The sequence below is a fragment of the Siphateles boraxobius genome, unplaced genomic scaffold, assembly GCF_051911475.1.
Source record: "Siphateles boraxobius isolate OS27281-9 unplaced genomic scaffold, OSU_SipBor_1 61, whole genome shotgun sequence".
In the NCBI taxonomy this organism is placed as follows: domain Eukaryota; kingdom Metazoa; phylum Chordata; class Actinopteri; order Cypriniformes; family Leuciscidae; genus Siphateles; species Siphateles boraxobius.
Genome location: NW_027509188.1, coordinates 586,070 through 594,342, shown reverse-complemented (window position 1 = coordinate 594,342; position 8,273 = coordinate 586,070). Strand labels below are relative to the sequence as shown.

Sequence of the window (8,273 nt, the reverse complement as noted above, 5' to 3'; positions counted from 1 at the left end):
GGGGACCTATAATGCTAATTTCCAGTTCTATATTTTTATTCTGATACTCCACTATAGTAGCTTTGCATGATCCTTAAAATCCTTATTTATCTTAAACTGGTCCTTTATGCAGACCCTGTCTGAAATGAGTCGTTTTAGATGGAGTATTCTATAAGCCTATGATTACTATTCTAATGAGCCTGCACGTGATGTGAAATCTGGAGGCAAATATAAACAGCGTGTTTGCACACATATTAACTGAAAGAGAGGGTGGTCTTTTCTCATATTTCAGGGGTCTCTAGACACACCAGGGACACATATTTATGTTGAAAAGACCTTACAAAGTGCATTTTGTCTAATTATTGTAAATGTTGTTTTTTCTGAGTGGATATATGACTGGACTGTAATCTTATATCCCACAGGGGGACAGGGGGACCAAGGCATATGCCTGAAAGAAAAAGGCCACAAAAGAGTAAGTGCATGTAAATGCAATGATTGATACTTTTGCTATACATTACAACTTTTACCCCTGTTTATTTGCTATAGTTCAATTGCTTATTTTTTAACCAATTACAACAGACAATTAGTCACAATTTTATTTATTTATTTAATCATTTAGCAAACGCTTTTATCCAAAGCGACTTACAAATAAAACAGGGCAACAATATGTAAATGTCGTGACCAGTCCAGCTAGTCCAGTGTAGCACACATGACCATGATTATTCATAATAGATATAGAATAGGAAGTGATTAATATTATTGAGATTAGTACAATTGACGACCTATAAATCCAACAGGCTTAGTTAGTCTAATTTGACCAAAATGTAGTCAAGTAGTGGAAGCAGCAGCAGTGGAGTATTCTCAGTTGTGAGCGTTGGCTTTGCAGTAGTATGGTTATTCAAGCAAGCATACCACATTGGAACTGAGAGTAAGTTGGTTCCATTATAATTTTTTTTTAATTAGTGATAAACATCACTTGTCATCCTTGCAAGTCTGGTCGCTACTTAAATCTTCATAGTTGTGTTTATTTTGTTCCTAATCTTAATATCTAAGAAATATTTGAAACGTGTTTTTGATGTTCACAGATTGCTCCTACCACACTCGCCTAGAGGCTTTCCCCATCAGGAGTGTTGTAAAAGAAAGAGTGAGAAAGGTTAGACAGTCATAAAGGAACTGCAGAGTGTAGGCGGTATGCAGAGTGTAATATAGGATTTAGAAACTTCCTTGTGTGTTGACAAATACAGGTGAAACTTGAAAAAATTTGAATATCATGCAAAATTTCACTTATTTCAGTAATTCAAATTAAAAGGTGTATATATAGTATATAGAAATATATACATATGCATGATTATACTTTTCAGAGGGCTGTCATTTCTGTATTTAAAATCCTTCTTTTTTATTGATTGTATGTAATATTCTAATTTTCTGAGATTTTGAATTTGGGGCTAGCATAAGCCATAATCATCAAAATAATAACTTTTCCACAATATTCAAATTTTTCGAGTATCACCTGTGCATATTATTCATACCATAATTGTTAGGTACATAATTTTTATGTGTTTAGTCTTTTTGAATTACAGTTTAGAAAGAAGAATTACAGTTTAGGAAGAAGAATTACAGTTTAGGAAGAAGTGTCTACTGAAAATAATGACCGATTGGATCAATTAAACTCAATGCCTAACCAGACATAATAGCCTTATGCTTAGAATTAAATTTGTTTCTTGATAGGGCAAAGCAGAAATGCTGGTTGACTGGGAGCCCTGTCCAGTATGGTATGTATGTATTTTTCTGTTCTCCTGCTTAATGAATTAATGCATTCATTATTTATTTACTTTAATAAACTCAATAATTTTTTATTTATCTGTTCTGTTTCAGATTAAACAAGCCTTTTAACAAGTGTAAAGCACACATCATTACTAGGGGTGTCACGATTCTCCAAATCCTCGATTCGATTACATTTTCGATTCTAAGGTCACGGTTCGATTCGATTCTCGATTTTTATCAATCTGCCAATCAGGATGCTCTCTGTCTTACATGCACTTCATGAGGCACACACGCAAGGTCTCTCGCTCTCTCCCTCTCTGCGGTGGACGCAATACGGTTTAGAGCACAGTTTTTTCTCTCTCGCATGTCTCTAGATTCCGGGAGATTTTAACTAATTTGCGTGCATCAGGGAGCCGCTAGCAATATGCGGGACACTCCGGGAAATTCCGCGAGACTTGGAATTGTCTGCAAATTGTGGCTTTTTTGAAGCACGAACGTTGTCAACATAACTCACTGGAAATCCAAAAAACTTCCACACCTGCGACTTCAATGAAAGAGGAGGGGGTTCAAGTTCTGCCGATGGGTCTCCTGCATCTGCAGTTGCCATGCAGGAGTTAGAGGAGGTTGACTATAGACTCGCAGCACTTAATCAACACACGTGTTTTTTCCGGTTGGCAAGCCGATTGGACGTGACATGGGGGTGTGGCAGCATCGACGATTCCATTTTTTAAATTCGAAGTTCGAGATTGTGAATAAATTTCGATCAATTTCGATTTACAATTGAAATCGTGACACCCTTAATCATTACCTGACATGTCTTTTATAAGTACAACAGTTTTTATCCATCTATGAAGGACCACCACCATTAATGCATGCATGAAGGTGGTGGTCCTTCATAGATGGAAAATTAAACTGTTATACTTGTAAAAGTCATGGGTTACACTTTATTTCGATAGTCACTTTAGATGGTATACTAATTATAAGTACCTTTTCAACTACATGTCAACTAACTCTGATTAGAGTATTAGTATATTATAGTAGACTGTTAGGTTATGGTTAGGTGTTAGGCTTTGGGTTAGGATAACAAGTTTACCTGTAGTCGCCAAGTTACTTATAGTCAGTTGAATGACTGTTGGGGGATCAACAAAATAAAGTGTTAGCAGATATTAAGCTGACAGTCTACTAATACTCTAATGACAGTTACTTGACATGTAGTTGAAAAGTTACTTATAGTTAGTAGAATGTCTAAAGTGGACTATCGGAATAAAGTGTTACCAAGACATGTTTGGTAATGATGTAAGTTTATTGGAAAACGCGACCAGTAACAGAAAAAAAAAATCCCTTCTGTTTTTAGTGGTGAGCAGTGGGCCAATTCCTGGCAGCCAAAGGATTCTCTCCGAAATAATGAAAATAAATAAAATGTATGTTTTGAACTCCATTTTGGTTCCAGCCTATTTATTACATTGTTTCTGTGCTGCATTTGAAGTCATATCTCATCTTTCTATAGTGAAAAGGTGAAAATCTCCAAGAATGTGACCTGGAGTTTAATCTCAAGAGGGCTGTACTAGAAATGTACTCAATCCAATTCATTTTGCTCTTCAGATGTTTTTCAAAAGCATGTTTACATATTTCCTGATTATACATTCTTCTGTTATTTTATTACAGTTGAAGCGTAACTGGATTTCGTGTTCTGTTGTCTGTGCTTTTCAAGTTCACTTAACCTCACAGTCCACTGTTAAGAAATACAGCCTTATGGCTTGATTGACATGAAGCATAAATATGAAGTTAAAAAAATAAGACTGACCTTCTTTATACTCACTCATTACATTATATCTTTAATTTTTGAATTTTTTTGTTCATAATTGACCAGCACAAACAAATTATAACAAATGGTAAATCTGATAAAAAAACAATTCATCCAAATAAAATGAATGGTTTTATATATTTCAAAAGATGGTGAATAGAACTGTACGGAGCAGCTTGTTGGGTGAAGTACCTGTTCCATCTGTCATATCTTGATGGCATTATCTCCCACAGACACACACACACACACACACACAACAGACACAACCACACTGTCATGAAGTGGTTGAAGCAAGGCCGAAGCAGGATCCAAATGCAGCACATTTATTTAACTAAACTTCAAACACAGAGCAGGAAACAGGACTCAGGGACAGAACAACCAACATAAAGAACTCACAAAGACTGAACTAGACACAGGGCTTAAATACACAGGCAAACAAAATAACAAGGGGGCGTGGCTAATAATAAACACCTGGGAAAGATGATCAATTAACAAGACACATGGCAAACGGAATCACATGACAGACAAGAACAAGGAACAAGACAAAACCCAAATTAACAACACTGGTTGTAAACAGAGGCTGCGTTCCAAACCGCATACTCAATGAGTAGGTACTTAATTTCAATGAGTACTTACTTAACGAGCGCTAAAAGAGTAGGTACTTTATAGCCAAATCTCGTTGAGTATGAATGCGATCCGGACATCATCCGCCATGTTGACGTTATCATGTGACCTACGACGCGTTATCACAAGCGCAACAACTTAAAAGATGACACGTTTAATTCATCTATCTGTAAATATCTTGATATTGATGAAACTTGCTCATTTTGTGGTATTGTTGCAGAAACAGCTGCCAATTTATTTTGTGAATACATTTAGGGTTGATTTAAGTTGTTATATTTTAAACCCTACTAATGTGACCCACAGTTCCTTATAACGATTGTTTTTAAGAAACCCCAAAATCGTCATCTCTTGAATATGTTGTTAATTTCTTTTTATTTTATACCCAAAAAGTTTCTCCTTTAAGTTTTCCTCTTTTCATGATGAATTTACCTCTCGTTTCATCCCTCAGACTTATAACAACAAAACAATTTTTTAATGTAGGGCCTATTATGAAGAACTATTTAAAGATATTTAGCCTTGTTATTGTTCTTTTTTCCTGTGTATATATCATATTATGATGTACACAAACCAATAATCCTTATGTTTTCTGTTTTGTCATTATTATTGTTCATTGTTAGAAACAACTATGGTATCTTTCTATGATCTTTATGTAATAAGTTTAAATTATATGAGCGACAGGTGCACTAACACTTCATAACATCAGTAACTCGACAGCAAAACCTAGAACAGTTTTCCTCGGCGTTTGTAATGTCTGCATAAGGAGACGGGCCGCTGCTCGAAGATCTCCTGTGGAGAAAACTGTTGATTTTATACTCGAAAAATGTAAGTATCGCTCCTTAAAAATTAATATATTACCTCAGAATGAATTGCATTGTTAGCCCACCCCAAAACTTAAACAAAATAATATTAAATGCTAACCAATACTTAATTATATTACTTTTTTATATACTAAAAATGATATAATTTAATAAAACAAGCAAAATGTAATTTGTTTTGTCATATGAGTTATGCATGAATACACGTGAACATCTCAATTGTCAGTCAAGCAATGAATTAATGCATACATTAAATAATTATATTTTATATACTGACAACAATAAGAAACATGAATAAATGAGTAAAAGAACAAATAAAAGTAACCATCACACAATAAACAAATGCATATACAATTCAACAACACATGAAACAAATCTTTATTCAAACTACAAGCATGTATTTACAGGCGCTGAACCCCACATACTGCCATCTCAACACAGCGGTTCCCATTCTGCGGCTTTACTCTGATGAATTCACCAGAGGTGACCGTGCCTTCGTGCCGGTTCTGCGCTGCGCTTCACAATCTGAGGCGATAAGGGCAGATGGAGAGATGGAGCGTCTCATCCATGGCACCGTTTCCAGGATTCAGCTCTGGGCTCCTCATCCTCAGTGCTCACACCAGTCTGAATAAAAACACGATTAGTTACTTAATAGATTTGTTTATTTACCTTATTTACAGCACATGTGTCTAATGTCAACACTGTTGAGAACAGTGAATTAACGTTATCCTATAATAATGCCACACATACATCACTCAGATGTCTTTTTCATGTTGTGATGTGCTCATCTGCAATATGCCAATACTTACAATATTTTCCTTTCAGATGTAAATAGACATTTTAAATAAGCGTGTTTAAGATGTTATGTAAATCCACTTTAGAGACGTTACGTGTGCTTAGAGCTCCCCTGTTAGCTAGCTATACAAAACATGTTTTTACAGCAAAATCACAACTATACTATACTGTCTAACTACTTTACACCTTCAACAGTTAAAACATCTACTCTATAGTAGTTTAACACATAAGGAACCGTGTTTACTCACATTTGAAAACCCCCGGCGTCGCAATCTCCGTGATGTTTGATAATGACGTATGCTCTCGCGTGGCCTCCTGGGATAGAAGAGTACGCATCGGACAGCACTCAAAAATCGGGCCGGAAGCAGTAAGCCATCCGGGAACTTCTCGCCTACTCTTTTATGAATACTGATGTTTCGAACGTACTGCTTCCTTCACGTACTGTTTTCGCCTACTATATAGTAGGTAAGTAGGCATATTCGAACGCACTTAAGTCCGAATCTCGTGATAATTAGTACGTCACCCAGGTAATTCTCGCCTACTCTTTTGGATTCATACATACTTTTTTGCTCGCCTACTCTTTTTCCCATACTATATAGTAGGGAAGTATGCGGTTTGGAACGCAGCCATGAACACAAACAAGGAGCGGGAAAACTGGAACAGGACTGAACCAAATTCACAAAAATGGGAGGAGCACAAGACAGACAGGAACAAGACATGAACCCACACCGTGACACACACAGATTTAATTATAAAGATACATATCTGGATCACCATGGTTTTAGCTTCTAGAATTGAACAGTATTTGTCACTAGTAAAAAAAACAAATATTGATTTATTGTGAATGTCTTGATCTGGAGAGCATATCACAGATTTTGGAAATCTTTATTATTGGGATATTGTTTGTCCTTGCTCCTAATGATGACATATTTATAAGCAACAGTTTATTACATTAACCTGGGGCAAAACAACTATGTTGATCCACATGAAATGAAATGTCCAGACAGGCTTCTTCCATTCCATCATGTCCTACAAAAGTAGAAGCACTTTTTACTGTAACTATAATGCATCCTTTTTAGAAAATGAAAGCATACAGAAACTCTATCTGTATGTGAGGCAATTTTATGCATTTCTTTTCATTACAGTAGTATAGTAGTGCAACAGCTACCGTACATGTATCTATTGTCACAGCACTGAGTCAAAAGTTACAGTAAGAGTGGTGTAAGGGTGGATTTTCTGCAGGGGTTCAGGCTGCAAGACTGCTGAATGACTAAAGAAATGTTATCAGCAAGATGGTAAAACTGTACATTTCTTGTCTATTCCACCCACTGCCACTTATACCAACAACGGAAATAAGTGCAGTTACAATAGCTTAATATGTGGGGAGAGCGTTGCTATAGAGAGTGACAGTATTGAATTGCAATAGGTAGCACTTCAAAGTCAATACCAAATCAAAACTATTTAGCACATTAGTTGTAATTGAAAAGGTTTAATGACAAAATATGGTTATGGTTACACTTAAAATAGTTACAAAATAGATGTATGAGATGATGACTTATACAAATAATCTTACCCAGCCAGAGCATAAAAAGAGCAGAGCATTAAAAGAGACAGAGCAACAGTTACAGTTTTCTTTTATCCTTTCCCTGACCATGTGACTAAAACCCAAATGTGAGACATTCAAACTGACCCATCAGATAATTACACTTCCCCCATTGTTCTAAAGGTGTGACAATTTATAGACCCCCAAAGTACAAACATCTTGGCCTACAGGCCTTGATCACTATCAGACCCAGCATGTAACTCCTCTATGCCTTTGGGAACTCCAAATGGTCCTTGTGGTTGAAAGAAAGGGTGGAACACTGTAATGTTCATTTCAAATGTCTTGGATTATTTTCAATCCAACAGCAGTCTGAAGTACACCTACTGTACCTGTTTTCCTCCCTGAAGGTTCTTATGATCGAGGTGACGGTGAAGCGACTCCAGTTTGGCCGTACTCGTCGCCCAGCCTCCCTCATAGTCATACCATGGACAAGAACATGGTCAAAAGTGGCACAAATCTTATCTGAGACTGCTTGTCTCTTTCCCCTTCCCCTGTCTCCTCCACCTCTCGTCTTATCCCTTCCATCGATCTATTGAAGGTTGCGATTGCTGTGTGATCAGTTTTGACTCTTTGTGTTTCCTCCTGGGTTAGGGTTAACCCTAACCCTCCTGGGTGATTGTGTGCTAATTGAGCTGAAGCTGTGCTGAATGCTATACTAAATTACAACATTGTAGGCAATGAAAAATGTAGGGATATGTGTGTAAAGTTTTGCATGTGTCAAAACTGAGCAATAGTGTTTATAGTTTGGGGAAAAGTGTGTGCTTTTTTATAAACGGTGTTATGGTTTTGAAATTTTAGTTCAAAACCATAGTTATGGTTTCAGCAATCGAGGAAAATGTAACATGTATATACACCTTACATATACTAGATATTACTTGTTTATTTACAA

General features: G+C 36.4%; 2 long non-coding RNA genes across 2 annotated transcripts; one reads left to right on the top strand and one right to left on the bottom strand.

Moving 5' to 3' along the window:
• Window positions 1-406: 406 nt before the first annotated feature.
• On the top strand, window positions 407-3,149 carry LOC143718586 (uncharacterized). The gene is made up of 3 exons (XR_013196448.1): window positions 407-451; window positions 1,708-1,751; window positions 3,098-3,149. It is a non-coding gene; the product is annotated as an uncharacterized LOC143718586 (long non-coding RNA).
• A 2,186-nt stretch (window positions 3,150-5,335) lies between these two features.
• On the bottom strand, window positions 5,336-6,402 carry LOC143718585 (uncharacterized). The gene is made up of 2 exons (XR_013196447.1): window positions 6,030-6,402; window positions 5,336-5,610 (listed from the first exon to the last, which is right to left on the bottom strand). It is a non-coding gene; the product is annotated as an uncharacterized LOC143718585 (long non-coding RNA).
• Window positions 6,403-8,273: the final 1,871 nt, after the last annotated feature.